The sequence below is a fragment of the Electrona antarctica genome (assembly GCF_951216825.1).
Source record: "Electrona antarctica genome assembly, chromosome: 5".
NCBI lineage: Eukaryota > Metazoa > Chordata > Actinopteri > Myctophiformes > Myctophidae > Electrona > Electrona antarctica.
Window position 1 is genome coordinate 42,175,109 of NC_136810.1, and position 15,042 is coordinate 42,190,150.

The 15,042-nt window shown below is 44.0% G+C and overlaps 1 protein-coding gene across 1 annotated transcript in view; it reads right to left on the bottom strand.

The window, feature by feature from the left end:
• The window catches only part of insc (INSC spindle orientation adaptor protein), a 70,155-nt gene extending 58,413 nt beyond the window's left edge, over positions 1-11,742 (bottom strand). Inside the window, exon 1 of the mRNA XM_079501034.1 lies at positions 11,528-11,742. The gene's annotated coding sequence lies outside the window, so the exon portion shown is untranslated. The remainder of the gene's footprint in view (positions 1-11,527) is intronic.
• Between the last annotated feature and the right edge of the window lie 3,300 nt (positions 11,743-15,042).

The following is a 15,042-nucleotide window of genomic DNA, read 5'->3' on the forward strand; positions in this document are numbered from 1 at the left end:
TCGGAGAGAGAGAGACCCCATAGCAACTACGCACGCACAGACGTCGGAGGGCAATCCATAATCACAATTTATAGTCCGCTGTCTGTCTATGTATCCATCTCCGCCCACCTGTCATGTAAATAACTGACCTCACATCCAATGCAGAGGGTCGTAAATATTCCGCAATTGACTGGATACGGGGGATTGAGAGACCATGTTGAGGGGTCCTTTCATTGGGCCTTGCTTGCTGACATTTGGCTGCCCCGCACGTGGGAAGACGGAGAGGCAGTGGCAGACGACAGGGAGATGGAGGATGGGGAAGAGTAACTTTGTTGTGCGGCAGAAATTCAGTACAGATGGTTAACATTAGAGAGAGGGGGGAGGGGGGGAGGGGGGGTTGGGTTCAGTCCATATGAATGTGTGTGTCAGACAGAATGAGAGGGAGAGAGAGAGAGAGAGAGAGAATATGTGACCGTTTATGACCGAGGAGTGATTGAATTTATTTTTTAATTTTCGTTTTGTCATGCCATGAAAGCAGGGAATCATAGCTTCAAATTGGTTGTTGGTTGTAACTTGTTCAGTTTGACCCACCAGTTTTGGAGATATGGCTTATAGAGTAATGTCTTGCAGAGAAACAGCGAGTTGAGAAAACAGTCTTGACAGGTTCACTTCTGTGGACTCACATTACACCTTATAGCTAAATGTTAAAGAATTTATTTCATATTTACATGTTGATTTCAGCTCTGACATTTATTTCAGACATGCTCTAGTATGTGAAGAGTATACATGCAGCTCTGTAAGCCAGGAAACGCAGACGTCCGCCCTGTCCCATACTTTGGGACAGGGCGGGAGTGTTTTTGAGGTGTTTTCTGTTTAACTCACCGCCACACAACCCAACCAGTAGAGCCTGCATGGGGTAAATGGAACACACGTGGGGTCAGTGCGATAAGTAAATATCGGCAGCAAGAATCTCACAAGGTATGCAAGAAAGTCTTCCACATGTGACTGGCTGAGCACACACGTGGCACTTCAAACGCCATTTCCGTGCTATTTATTCCACCAAAGTAAACACGTTTGAAGGTGTGTAATTGGGTCTCTGGAGTGCAGTCTGCCATGTCACATTTGACTTAAACAGGAATAAATGAAACAATTTCATCCGAATGTGAGATATCCACCATCTAAAAAATGTGGTCTGCAGAGAGTCATTAGGGCCAAGTGCTTTACAATGGGTTACATTCACCGATTCACACACACACACACACACACACACACACACACACACACACACACACACACACACACACACACACACACACACACACACACACACACACACACACACACACACACACACACACACACACACACACACACACAACCAAGCAAGGCACCAACCTGCTCAATGGAAGCGGTTAAGGGTTCAGTCAGTGTCTTGCACAAGGGCATTTTGAAGGTGTCTGCCCATAGATCCGACTGCCCATAGATCCGAACTCCCGTTAGTCCGAACATGCTGGTTGGTGAACATGCGCTAGCTGCTGCCACTGCCAGTATTTACCCCTAAATTATTCTTAATGACTCACTATATACAGTCACTAGTGACTCTACTGGTCTACAGTATGTGTAATATTATGTTCAAATTATGTTTAAATAGCTTTATTTTGAAGTTGTATTCAACGCCGCTTCAAGAGTAGAGACCACCGTCTGCTTATCTCGATCACTCCCATTCCCTATCAACTTATCATTTACACCTGCGTTCCTAGTCTCACAGCCAATCATGTAACATTCACGACAGCATATACCTGTTATCGCGTCACTTACCTGTTTGATGCTGCTTCTTGCCGTCAAATTCCCCCCTCCTCCCCAACAAACCCCGTCATCCTCAGCCTTGCCCCGCTAACACTTCTCTCTCTCTCTTTCTCCTAGGAGCCATGAGGGGGGCAGTTCCCGAGCAGAGCACGGCGGTCGTCAGGCTCCCGAGACTACGCCCCCACCCTGAGTCTCACCCCTCCTGGTGCTCCTCATCAATATACCTACATCTCACCTGTGCAATAAATACAGTTAAACTCGAGCAGAAGGTGTGGTCTCTTACTAGTGAAGTTCAAGTTGTGGCGGTGTCGGCCCACAGACACTATAGGCAGTATTATGCGTGTCTTAAGTACCAGGTCTTATTACTTAACTTAAGACCTGGAGGCGTGATCAATGCCATTTGGCTATTCTGAGTGGCCAAACAGCATTGGCCACGCCTCCAGGTCTTAAGTTAAGTAATAAGACCTGGTACTTAAGACACGCATAATACTGTATATGCCCAAAGTACTATGATAATGGGTACTGCACAAGTCATGTGACATATAGAGGGTATGCACATGACATCATCGTCATACCCGGACGTTATGCGGGAACACCTATTGAGTGTCAAAAAACTACTTTCTGGCCTTAATGACAGTCATCCAAACAGAAATGTCCTATCTGATTAGCATTAAACAACGTTAAACTCACTTTGCCACTCGATTTGCCAATCACTTTGTGCATGTGCATACCCTTGGGTACAACGGGTAAAACGGATATAACAGGAATTGCATAACCGGAGGGGCTTGCATTCCTAACCGAATGGGCATCGGCCTGCTGTATAGTTGCATCGCATTTGCATAAATGGTGTTGGCAAGGCTTGTTTATGAAGCAGTATGACACAGGTTCTGACACTATAGCAGCAGCCAGTAAACAGTAAATCGAGCGAGGGAGTAGTAGTAGTAGTTACTTCTTTCATACGTTCTCCCCTCCCCACCTCCTGAGGGACTCTCACTCTTCTCACTGCATCAACACTCAGGGCTGGAGGAGAAAACAGATCCCGACCTTTCTTTCTCTCTCTGCTGAGAGAATCTCAGACACCAAACAAGAGCCGGAACTCCCCATTTCCTAACACTCCGCCCCATCTCCCCGGTGAACCATTACACCCACAAAGAGCCTATACAGTCGACGTAATCACAGGGGAGAAATAGACAGACAGAATGAGCGAAACCCAAACAAGCTAGCAGAAACCACCCTTCCAATTAACGGGTGGAAAGAGAGGGAAAGATAGAGAGGCAAATGACGCGAGGTCAAGACCAAAGAAAGAGGCACTCGGAGCCCATGGGCTCTAATTCAACTGGTCTGATATTGATTTATCTCACAGCCTCAGGGCCCCAGAGTGGCTGCCATATTGGGCCCACCTACGCAAAAATTTATACCTGCACTTTCTTAATTGAGTGTCTCTCAGTCTCTCACTGATGTGTCAACAGACACCATTCCCACAATGATGCAGCCCCCGAAGACGCAAGTATGACGCACAGGCCGGTCCATATTTTGTGAAGAAAGAAAGTAGTAAGTTAAGTATCTTGTACATTATACCACCCACGGAAAAGCCACCAAGATCACTTTAATTCACCAAGTGATAATAATACGTACATTGTCATGGCGGTGTAGAATAGATGCAGATATTGACAACGGGTGCATGTTTGTTTTCCGACGTACTAACAGCCTGACAGGCAACCATTTGTACACTCTCAGAGTTAAATTAACATTGATTTTACAATATAAATTGGAGTCTCAGAGATAGAAATGCCATTAAATGGGGGTCCGTAGCCTGTTGCATATCAAACTGGTGGGTCCTTGAAATGAAAATGGTTTTAAATCACTGCTAGAGCTGAAGAAATCTTCTCTTATATGGGGGTCCTTGGCATATATTTTCAAATGTCATTTTGGGGGTCCTTGACATGAAAAAGGTTGGAAACCACTGCCTTACAGGGAAGCCACGGGGGAGTTTTAGACTCATGCAGGTGTCGGACTGTTACACATCGGACCAATGTATGTGTGCCCCAGCATAGACATCTTGCACAGTTTCAAAGCACACACTGTGGCTATCGACACCCATGTCACATCATCACATGTAGCCTACACGGACCGGAGTACCTCCAATATTAACGGCAACATATAATATCAGACACTGAGACACATCATGAGAGTTTTTCACCACTCAAAAAAAGAAATCACACCCGTGTGAATTAAGGGGCGCTCTTATCATCATACATCATCTCATTCCGCCCGATCACAATTTGCGTCCTCACTTTTGTCTTCACAAACACTCAAAACTGGTCATTCATTGTCAATGGCACTCAATGATTGTGTTAGGGTAATGTTTGTGTTTACACAAACCCTCAAAGCTGGACATATATAGGAGGGGATAGCGCCTCTCCAAAACAACTACAATTCCATCTGCTTTGTGTTAGCTTTCATCTACCTTAGTCCTGGCATGCTAAGTGGTTAACATGTTGTGTCCTACACGGTAGCTGTGATGAGTGTCCGAGACAGGCTGCTGGCTCCATGCTGGGGACCATGTTTCCCCTCTTACTGGGGTCATATAGGTCAACAGCTCAGAGCTAGCCAACAGAGCTATTGATGGTGGCCTTACCGTGGCAATCCGTCATGGAACGTTTGTAAAATTACTAGCATCTGTGATATCAAATCCCTCCACAATGATACTTTTTTTTTTGTATCAAAAATGAGTTAGGCAGACTCTTACTAGAGCATGTCTGAAATAAATATCAAAGCCATGAAATCACATGAAAAAGAATTATGAAATAAATGCTTAGCTAGGTGTAATGAAGTGAACCTTTAAGCCTGTTTTCTCAACTCGCTGTTTTCTGAAAGACAAATTACTCCATATCTCCAAAACTGGTGGGTCAAACTGAACAACCAATATGTCAATTTGAAGCTATGATTTCCTGCTTTCATATGACATGAAAAAAGATCCAATGGCCGTCCCTCAGTCAAATTTGGTCACATTTGATACTCAAGCTAGGGGATAGCAATCATTGTTGCCAAATAATTAGGCCTACATGCAACATTATGTCATTGCCTCTGTTGTGTTGAATTATGCTTATCAACGTATTGGATCAGCTGTCTTAGTAGGAAATTATATGGACGGATTAATTCCAAAGCTATAGCTGCAGAGGCTTTGGTCAGAGAGTGAGAGGTTGGAGAGAAAGGCTGAGCTGAGCTAGACTGCAGGGAGGAGAGAAGTCAGAGAACCCAATCTGACCTGATTCCAGCACGGCGGCCACACAGAAAGAGAAAGAAGGAGGGCTGGAAAAATAGCAACGGACAAAGAAAGAAACTACCTCACCCCAAAGAAGAAAACCACTGATGGAAAACAATGGACATTATGCCACGTTGAACTCCAACTAGGACCTGGACCTCAACACGGACTGTATTAACTAACGGGGGAACTTGCAGAACTGCCAGTTTTCTGTTATTATATGCACCATTAGTTCGTTAAATGAGTAATCAAAGCCTTTTTTGAGGGGCGCTATCCCCTCCTATGTCCAGCTTTGAGGGTTTGTGTAAACACAAACATTGGCCTAACACAAACATTAAATGCCATTGACAAGGAATAGCCAGTTTTGAGTGTGCGGACACAAACATTGAATGCCATTGACAATGAATGGCCAGTTTTGAGTGTAAACATTGCGTAAACACAAACATTGAAGACGAAGGTGAGGACGCAAGTTGTCATTGGCCAGAAGGAGATGATGTATGACGTATGATGATAAGAGCGCGCCCCTCACTTCACACTGGTGTGATTCTTTTTTTTTTTTTACTATTTATTTCTATTTAACATTTTTTGTATTGGTGCTAATTAAAGTATAAGTATGACCTCATAGAGAAAGTGGGCAGTATGTCACAGGTTAATTTGTGTCCATGTTTTAAGAAAGTTACTCAGCACGAAAGCTAGTCTTCTACAGCTGTAAACATATAATTATAATGAGCTCATACAGTCAAAGCTAAAGCACAGGATCAGTGTCCATAACCCTAACCCAGGGTCAGTACAGTCTTACACCCTCTAAAACATTCATTCATTCATTCAAGTTTTATTTATTCTCGAAATTACACTGAGTAATCAAACTCATTTTCAGTGTCGTTGAGTAATACAATCATATAGAAAAACATCAGAAGATCAGGAAAAGAAAAACAAAACGTGCCCACGTACGCCTGCGTCGCCTCCCTCATGTTTTCCCCTTGTTCCTCTGTGATGTTTTCCCCTTGTTCCCCTGTGATGTTTTCCCCTTGTTCCCCTGTGATGTTTTCCCCTTGTTCCCCTGTGATGTTTTCCCCTTGTTCGCCTGTGATGTTTTCCCCTTGTTCCCCTGTGATGTTTTCCCCTTGTTCCTCTGTGATGTTTTCCCCTTGTTCCCCTGTGATGTTTTCCCCTTGTTCCCCTGTGATGTTTTCCCCTTGTTCCTCTGTGATGTTTTCCCCTTGTTCCCCTGTGATGTTTTCCCCTTGTTCTCCTGTGATGTTTTCCCCTTGTTCCCCTGTGATGTTTTCCCCTTGTTCCCCTGTGATGTTTTCCCCTTGTTCCCCTGTGATGTTTTCCCCTTGTTCCCCTGTGATGTTTTCCCCTTGTTCCCCTGTGATGTTTTCCCCTTGTTCCCATGTGATGTTTTCCCCTTGTTCCCCTGTGATGTTTTCCCCTTGTTCCCCTGTGATGTTTTCCCCTTGTTCCCCTGTGATGTTTTCCCCTTGTTCCCATGTGATGTTTTCCCCTTGTTCCCCTGTGATGTTTTCCCCTTGTTCCCATGTGATGTTTTCCCCTTGTTCCCCTGTGATGTTTTCCCCTTGTTCCCCTGTGATGTTTTCCCCTTGTTCCCGACCGTGTGATGTTTTTCCCTCCCCCCCTGGTGAGTCCTGCATGATTGACAGTTTGGGCTCCACCCGGATTCACAGGTGCGAACTGTTGGCCTAATGATCGCCTAGCGTCCTCCAGGCATCTCTTCCGGGTTTTTAAACAGCTGGTAGATGGAAAGCGTAAATGGAAACACGTTTCCATCCACCAGCAGTTTAAAAACCAGGAAGTGACGCCTGCTCTAAGCTGCATCTTGCATCGTCGTGACGCTCAATTTAAAGACTGTCTGTGACTGCTCTCTGTGCCGGATCATTGTACTGTTTATTCTCCCTGTGAGGTGGCCTTATTGTTTTGTATTATGTTCTAAGTTTAAGTAGGCTATAGACATCGTAAACTGTCTTTTCTGCATATGGGACACCAAAACACATTTTGGGGTTCCTGACAAACTTTAACGTATATAAACTTTATTTTCTGTCTGCCCCAAATCTCTTGTCCTACAGTAGATCTGCTATGTTGGTTAATGCCCCCCCCCCCCCCAATAATATGGATGTTGTCATTCAAGTGATTAAATTAAGAGGATTTTACTGTGCGCCCACATGACAGACAAAGGGACCCGCAAGGATAGCTTCATGTTTCCAACTTTAGCTCTGGCTACAAAGCTCTGTCAGCCACACCCTCAAGGACATGCACGTGCACTCACTGTCACAACTCACCACATTGGAGCACTCTCCTGATGACTGCCAGACAATAGATGTATATGGGGTGTGACTGGAAAGAGAGGAGAGGTTCTTTTTTTATAACGGAAACCCCCCAATTACCCCCGCCTGTGGACTGAACGTAATTAAACAGTGTGTCAGTGCAGCGCAGGGCCACACCCACATGTGTGGTTCACATTAGTCAAGTCAAGCCCCGCTCTCTCTCTCTCTCTCTCTCTCTCTCTCTCTCTCTCTCTCTCTCTCTCTCTCTCTCTCTCTCTCTCCAGCTCCTGCAGATCAGCTGGCAGAAGAGAGTACGGGAGACATGCAGCCACTGGTCACAATGTTGAGACAGCAACCAACCCTGCTTCTCCACACACCTTGTTGTGTACATGGTAAATGGCACAGGCTTCTGTGGTGGTGGGTGAGTGTTTTATCTATATGCCCCCGCAGGACGATAGTTAAGGTGCTGGGCTGAACAGACAACTTATAGTCAGAACTTAAGATGGTAAAGCCAGAAAACACTATTTAACACCAATATAGCCTATATGTATTGTAATGTGGAATCTGATGGAACCACAATTCACATTAATATAGCATAAACTAAAGTGTAAACCTGGATCTTTGTCTCCCCTGTGTGAGAGACATGTTCGGACAGACCCACAGCTGCAGGCCCTGTAGGGGTCCCTGTATGCCTGTATATTGACTCAAAGTCTTTCAGTTTTCATGAAGAAACCAAAAATACACAGGGAAGACATCTTTGAATATTATAACCACACCTGGGGGTCTATTTAGCGTAATAGACACATAACAAGACAGAAAACAGAAAAAGTACAACAATCACGGCCCTCCATCTTTAAGAGCAGGGAGGATGGGACATACCCCAAGGTCTATGAGCTGAACGATGAGCAGACTTTGAATTAAAAGCATGAGAATGGGAGGATGGAGGGATGGAGGGAGGATGGGGGGATGGAGGGATGGAGGGAGCATGATCTAGTGAAACATTGTCCGAGACAGGAAATGTTATTATATGGACATTATTCAGGATCAGTAGCAGACACAAGATTAGACCATTCAGTTTGATAAAAAAAAATCTACAGATGAACAAGGGCAGCAAACATGGATATGAAAATCACCAACAATATTAAAGAACTCTGTAAAAAATATTACAGCTCATAAAATCATTCTAAATATCCTAAGAAAGAAGAAGCCTATAAATTAGGACCCCTAAAAGGCGGTCTTGCCTTTAATTGAAATATTTCACCTGATGCTATGGAGAGAGACTGAGGAAAACAGGCAATGTCGCAGGCTTCCTTAAGAGGCCATGTCTTCAGAACTCAGGACACATAAAAAAAAGTCTATTAGGCCTACTGTATGTTATTGACCTTATGGTATGGTCCGAATACCATATTAGTGGGAAGTTAGGGTTAGTAGAGATAGTGTCAGTATAATATACAATTTGTCTGTCAGATGGTTTTTTTGGAAGCCTTCACGAACCGAACTGACATTAGTCAGTATATACAGCTACCTTAAATCCTCAGTTAAGAATGACGAAGCCTAGCTGCCAACCTAAAGGCTAAAGCTAGCAGTTGCTGGTTCACACAAACAAACAATCCAACTGTCTTAACATTAAAATCCTTAGTTTTACGGACAAACAGCATGCGCTGCATTGAAACATACAAACAGTAAAGAAGCACGCACACGCACACTTGAAACATACAAACAGTAAAGAAGCACACACACACACACACACACACACACACACACAATCCTGCCTGCCTCCACCACATCACTCACACACACACACACACACACAAACACGCAGACCTGTGGTGGTGCTACATGAGACCAGTGTCCTCATCATTACTGTCATCCACACTGTAATCAAGGTCCGTGGCAAACAAACCCAGTATCTGTAACGCACCCACGCATCCCAGATCACTAGACTACCAGCTGTATATGAGCCAATGGTGTTTAGCGCCAATGTGACTCAGGGAAGAAAAAACCCACAAACAATGCCTCTTTTCTGCAATAAAACAACAAAGGAACCAGATTCATTTAGTGGTTGTTGGTGATTACTACCACCGCCCCCTGGCATTGGTCTGCAATGGTAGCCTACTGTATATGGAATATTGAGGGATTGTTGCCTTTCTGGAAGTATGGCATGGGGTGTAAACTAAAGTTGCCCGACCGGCCAAGGCTCCAAGAACAGTCCAAAGTTGTAGTTTAAGGGTTTATTATTTTTTCCCAAAACTCCTCCACCAAAACTACAGATTTTTTACAGTACAACAAACGAAATTAGGAAAATAGCAAAAATATTACTGGCCAAAATAGAAAAAGGCCGAAAATAAACACTTAAGCAAACAGTGTTATTAAACAGGCTATTGACTTTATGCAGACCGCGGCTATCTTGCTAGCAACTAGCAAGGTGCTAACTACAGTAGATGCAATTTCCCATTGACAGCCCATTCATCGAAACAGAAATCTCCTATCTGATTGTATTAAACAACATCAAACTCACCAATATTGCAGCTGTGCAAGAAATTCATGTCAAGACATTTCTTGCAGGTGATTTAGTATTGGAGTTTGGAAGCACTCGTTTTTAATAAAGCAACCTCCTGCTGCCTCCTGCAATATGTGCAAATTCAAAACAGGTGGTACGCATGGGCTGTTGAGTGATATCCAACAAGCACACCCAAATAGCCGATTTGCTCAGACACATATGACGTAAATTCTCCATTCATTCATTAGCGAATTGGGAATTTAATGTGTGTGCAAGACAAAAATCTACACTAATGTTAGCTGAATATAATTTAAAAAATCACACCCGTGTGAACTGAGTGGTGTAAGGTCTTATACAGACTGATCAGCTGTGGTCTGACGTAATGTCTGACGTAATGAAATCAGCATCAACCAATCAGCATCAACCATGCTCATTTTTTGGTACGAACAGACAGACAGACAGACACGTAAACCAACAAAGCCAGTCGTAGGAGTGGTTTACACCACTCAAATAATGCAATGTTACGGACATAATGTAAAGAAGACAAAGACATTTTCAATACAATAGTAAGACTTAAAATAATACCACAGGTTAAGTGGCATTGTTCACATGAGAGTAATCTTAGAATTAACTCAGTATAAACCATCATATAAAGTAAACAAAGGTTCCAGCTAATCTCAATTCAATCGTTCAGTGCAATCTGTTATAAGGCCTTGCAGTTAGTATGGCAACAAAAGTTCATATATGATCGGTAAAGACTACTGGCAATGCCATCGGTATGTTGGTGCTCATATCAATTGTATTGTTGCCCTTTTCATTCAGAAACAGCTACCTGCGAATTCCTCTGAAACCACTTGAAAATCTTCCGAGTCAGCACGGGCTGATGACAAGAAGTCGTCCAATCAGAAAAGCCTTTGATAAAGCCTTTATCTTTTGCATTAAAAGGGGGCCTTGCTAGCCCTTTAAAGGGACACTTCACCCCTTTTGCAACCAGATCTTATTTTAATGATGTTTTTGGAGACTTTCCTGGGGGTTGTATGTGGGTAATATGTGTTTTTAGATATTTTAATATTTCAAAGTGTCCATGATGTCATGGACACTGGGCTCACTTACTTCCTGGACTACATGTTGTCTCAGTAAGACAGCCCTCCCCCTATCCACAAGGAGGAGCAGTGCACCAAAGCATTATGGGAATTGTAGTCCAGGAAAGAAGTGAGCCCAGTGTCCATGGCATCATGGACACTTTGAAATACTAAAATATCTAAACACATATTACCCACATAAAAACCCAGGGAGTGTTTCTTGTCTCCCAAACATAATTAAAATAAGATCTGGTTGCAAAAGGGGTGAAGTGTCCCTTTAAGCATGCCCTTTAAATCCTGGAAGCACCTTGACATGTGACGACAGCATTCATTGCCTTGAGAGATTCTATTGTACTGCATCCCACACTACTCAAAGCTTTGACCAATCAAAGGGCTGATTGTATACACCTGTCCCAGATAGGCCTACTTTGAGGAAACACATCAAGGCTGTTCTCTTCTCCCCTTCAAGTTGACACATTAGCTGAAACCTTACCACTGTTTGTGATCTCTGATGTTATAGTTTGAAGCTAGAACAAAGGACTTTTTACTGTCAATTCTAATACTTTATAATACTTCCAGAGTGAGTAGTTAGACTTCTTGCCGGACTTACCCTGTTCAGTTGGTCTGTTCCTAAAAAGGTCAATAGTTCCCAGGGGGATTCATTGCAGTTTCTTGTGGTTGTTGTCCTCTGTCTAGCAAAGACTCTCTCTCTCTGTCTCTCTCTCTCTCGCTCTCACTCTCTCAGACTGTCCTCAGCTCAGAGCCCCTCTCTCTCTCTCTCTTTCTCCCACTTTTATTTCTGTCTGTCTGCCACCCCTTCTCTCTCTCTCTCTCTCTCTCTCTCTCTCTCTCAGTCTCTCTGTCCTCATGCAGAGCCCCCTCTCTCTCATTCAGTCTCTCTGTCCTCGGCCCCGTCCAGCTCAGACACCACCGTAGCCTGCCTGAGTACAACTGAGTCTTAATGTGACTGGCCTTAAGGTTTTTCTTTCTTTTGGGGGAGAGAGGGAGAAAGGAAAAAAAAACACAACCACATCCCACTGTCAGTCAAGTCAAACGGTGAAGCATAGTTTCAGCCGCCCGGGCCGCCTTCCAAACAGACATGAAACTATTCTATTTCGGTCTGCCATATGAGCAGTGGCGCTGGATATTTTTTCTTTCTTTCTTTTCGTGCAGAGTGAAGGAGGGAGTTGGAAAGGGGGGGGGGGGGGGGGGCTCTGTGGTGGAGCATGTAATTGCCAAGTGGCCAGTTATGGAGAGATGTAATTGTATACTTCGTCAGAAAGGAGAGTGACTCCCAACGAGACGCAAGGTAAAGGACCTTTAAAGAAGTCATAGAAGTAGGAAAGAGCGAAAGAAAAAAGACACACATCGCAGCTAGCCACATAAATAAATGAGAGCTGGGATCCAGATGTGCTACATGGAGGAACAGAGAGAAGAAAGGGTGGGGAGAAAGCGGGCGGAGGAGGAGAAGAAAGAGGTTGGGGAGGCAGAGAGAGGGATGGAGGGAGGGTCGAAAACAGAGGAGAGCCAGACCAACCGAGGAACTGCCGTGGCAGCAAGAATGAAATCACATTTCTGACACAGTGAAAAGGGTGTTTACCTTCCCGTTCCCAGGAGCGCTCACAAGGAGGGGGGTCTGGGCACTGAGGCAGTGTTGATTTTGACAGAAAATTGTGATTTTAGATTGAATAGTTTTAATTTAGTTTTAGTCACATTTCAGTCACCTGTAATGTTTTAATAGACTAAATATCATAAGATTTTAGTCGACTACATCTACAGTTGATTTAGTAATACTAAAACGTATTTTGGCGGGCCTTGATGCCGTCGTAATGACACTTGCTGAAAATAGCACATCTACAAGCTCACAACGCGTCAGTGAAAAAAGGTAGTCGACCGACATTTCTTTTGTCATAGTTTTAGTCGACGAAATCATGAACACTACACTGAGGTGAAAGGACGTAGGCCCTGACCAGACCATGCAGCGGGCTGTGTTGTTCCTGGACGCTAACCACCGGTGCTCCTCGGTGTCTGGTTTCATGATGCTGGCCGTCGGAAAACGATTCCCAACTGGAAAACTCTGCACGGAGCTTTAAAAATGGAGGAGGGAAGGAGAAAAAAAGACCATCATGTGTATGGGAAGGAGGCGGCTGCTGGTTCCCATTATGAGAAGAGATTCAGCTGGTTTGCATCGCTCCAGTTAATATTACTGCTATATGCTCGAGTGAATAATTACTGTGCCATTATCTGAAAGGGGGGGGGGCTCTCTCTCTCTCTACACACACACACACACACACACACACACACACACACACACACACACACACACACACACACACACACAGGGCCTTTTATATTGTATAAAGTCAACAAATATTAGCTCTTGTGTTAATCTGAGTGTAAACAGCTAATTTCCTTACAGATTTTACCTCATTTCCTGGCAAAAAGTGCAGAGCGGGGGAATGGCAGCAAAAGTGTCAGAGAAGCATGCTGCTGTGTCTGCATAATCCCACCTCAGACCCCCGTTATTCCAAATATTACAAGGGAAGCAGCTTCCAGGGGCCTCTGGGTTTTTTGAAACAAGAGTTGGGTTTGCGGTGTACTTTTGTGGGAACTGGAATAGGGGCTGTCCTTCACTTTGGATATCGGGGGGGATGATTTTGCTCCTTGGACTTCTTTCATACAAACCATCTAATTTCCAACTGGAAGCGCCCCATGAAAAAGCAGCTGTGTACTATTAGGACTGTTTTTCTCATTGGCATATACAGCGGGATTGTGAGATTGCTGAGAAAGGACGGGTTACTTGTTTACTCCTTGAACTAGCCCTTAATAACCTCCCCTTCCCCATAATTATCAGAATATGGAAAAGTTGTGTTTTTTTCCTTCTCTTTCCTCAGTCATGCAAGCAATGTGTTCAATGTAGATTCCAGCATGAGGAGAGAGAGAGAGAGAGAGAGAGAGAGTTCTTAATTGGGTTGGATGGTGTACTCTTTGTTTACACTATGATAACATAACTATTAACATATTTATTATTAGTAACGTGGTCCCTCAGTGACAGGAATTTCTCACACCCACCACGGTGCATGCCTTTTCAAAGCAACTGATCATTCACTGTCACTCAGACTGCTGTTCATTGGTGACAGTTCTGTCCGCATTTACTTTTATGTTTGTATGCCAGCGGTTCTCAAACGTTTTCATGCCAAGGACCCCCAAATTGACACTAATTGGCCAGTGAAGCCCCCATTTGAAAACGTATGCCATGCGGGGGGGACCCCCATAAGAGAATATTTGTACGGCTCTAGCAGTGATTCGCAACCATTTTAATTTCAAGGACCCTCTGTTTGACATGCATTAGGCTACGGACCCCCATTTAATGGAATTTCTTTCTCTGGGATCTCATGCAATTTTTATTGCAAAATCAATGTTAATTTAACTCTATGAGTTCCATTTTGTTCCATTTGGTTCCAAACTATTTAGCTGGGGACCCCCTGGAACTCCCTCAAGGACCCCTGGGGGTCCCCGGACCCCACTTTGAGAACCACTGTTGTGTGCCATATTGTGTCATGCTTTACAAGTCCCGCAGTGTACAAAGACAATGTCCTATGTCAGTGGTTTTCAACCAGTGGTCCAAGGACCACCAGTGGTCCTTAAGGAGGTTCCAGGTGGTCTCCAGCTGAATGATGAAGAGTTGGTAACCAAATGGACCCTTATTAGATCTTAAACTCTTGAGAGGGTAAAATCGAACAAAATTGACCTGTAAGAGTCCATTTTGTTTCATTTTACACTCTCAACTAGAAAAAGTGCCCCTCGGGGCACAGGTCTCCACCAGGATAATAGCGTTTGTGATGTTTGGACAATATTTTTAGTAGGAGTAATACGAAAAATCTGATCTGTGTTGAACACATGATTATAGAGGTAGTGTATACCAAATTGTGTGGTGTATGGATACAATCTGTAAGGTCGCTTCTCGCCCTCCGGGCGAGAAGCGAGAAGCCATGATTTGTGGCATTTTGTTCAAAACGGACCAATCCTGCAAACTTTGGAAGACAATCTTAGCCAATGGGGATGGAATATGGGGAAGCGGACAGGTCCGTGTTGATCACATGACGAAAGGGATAGTGTATACCG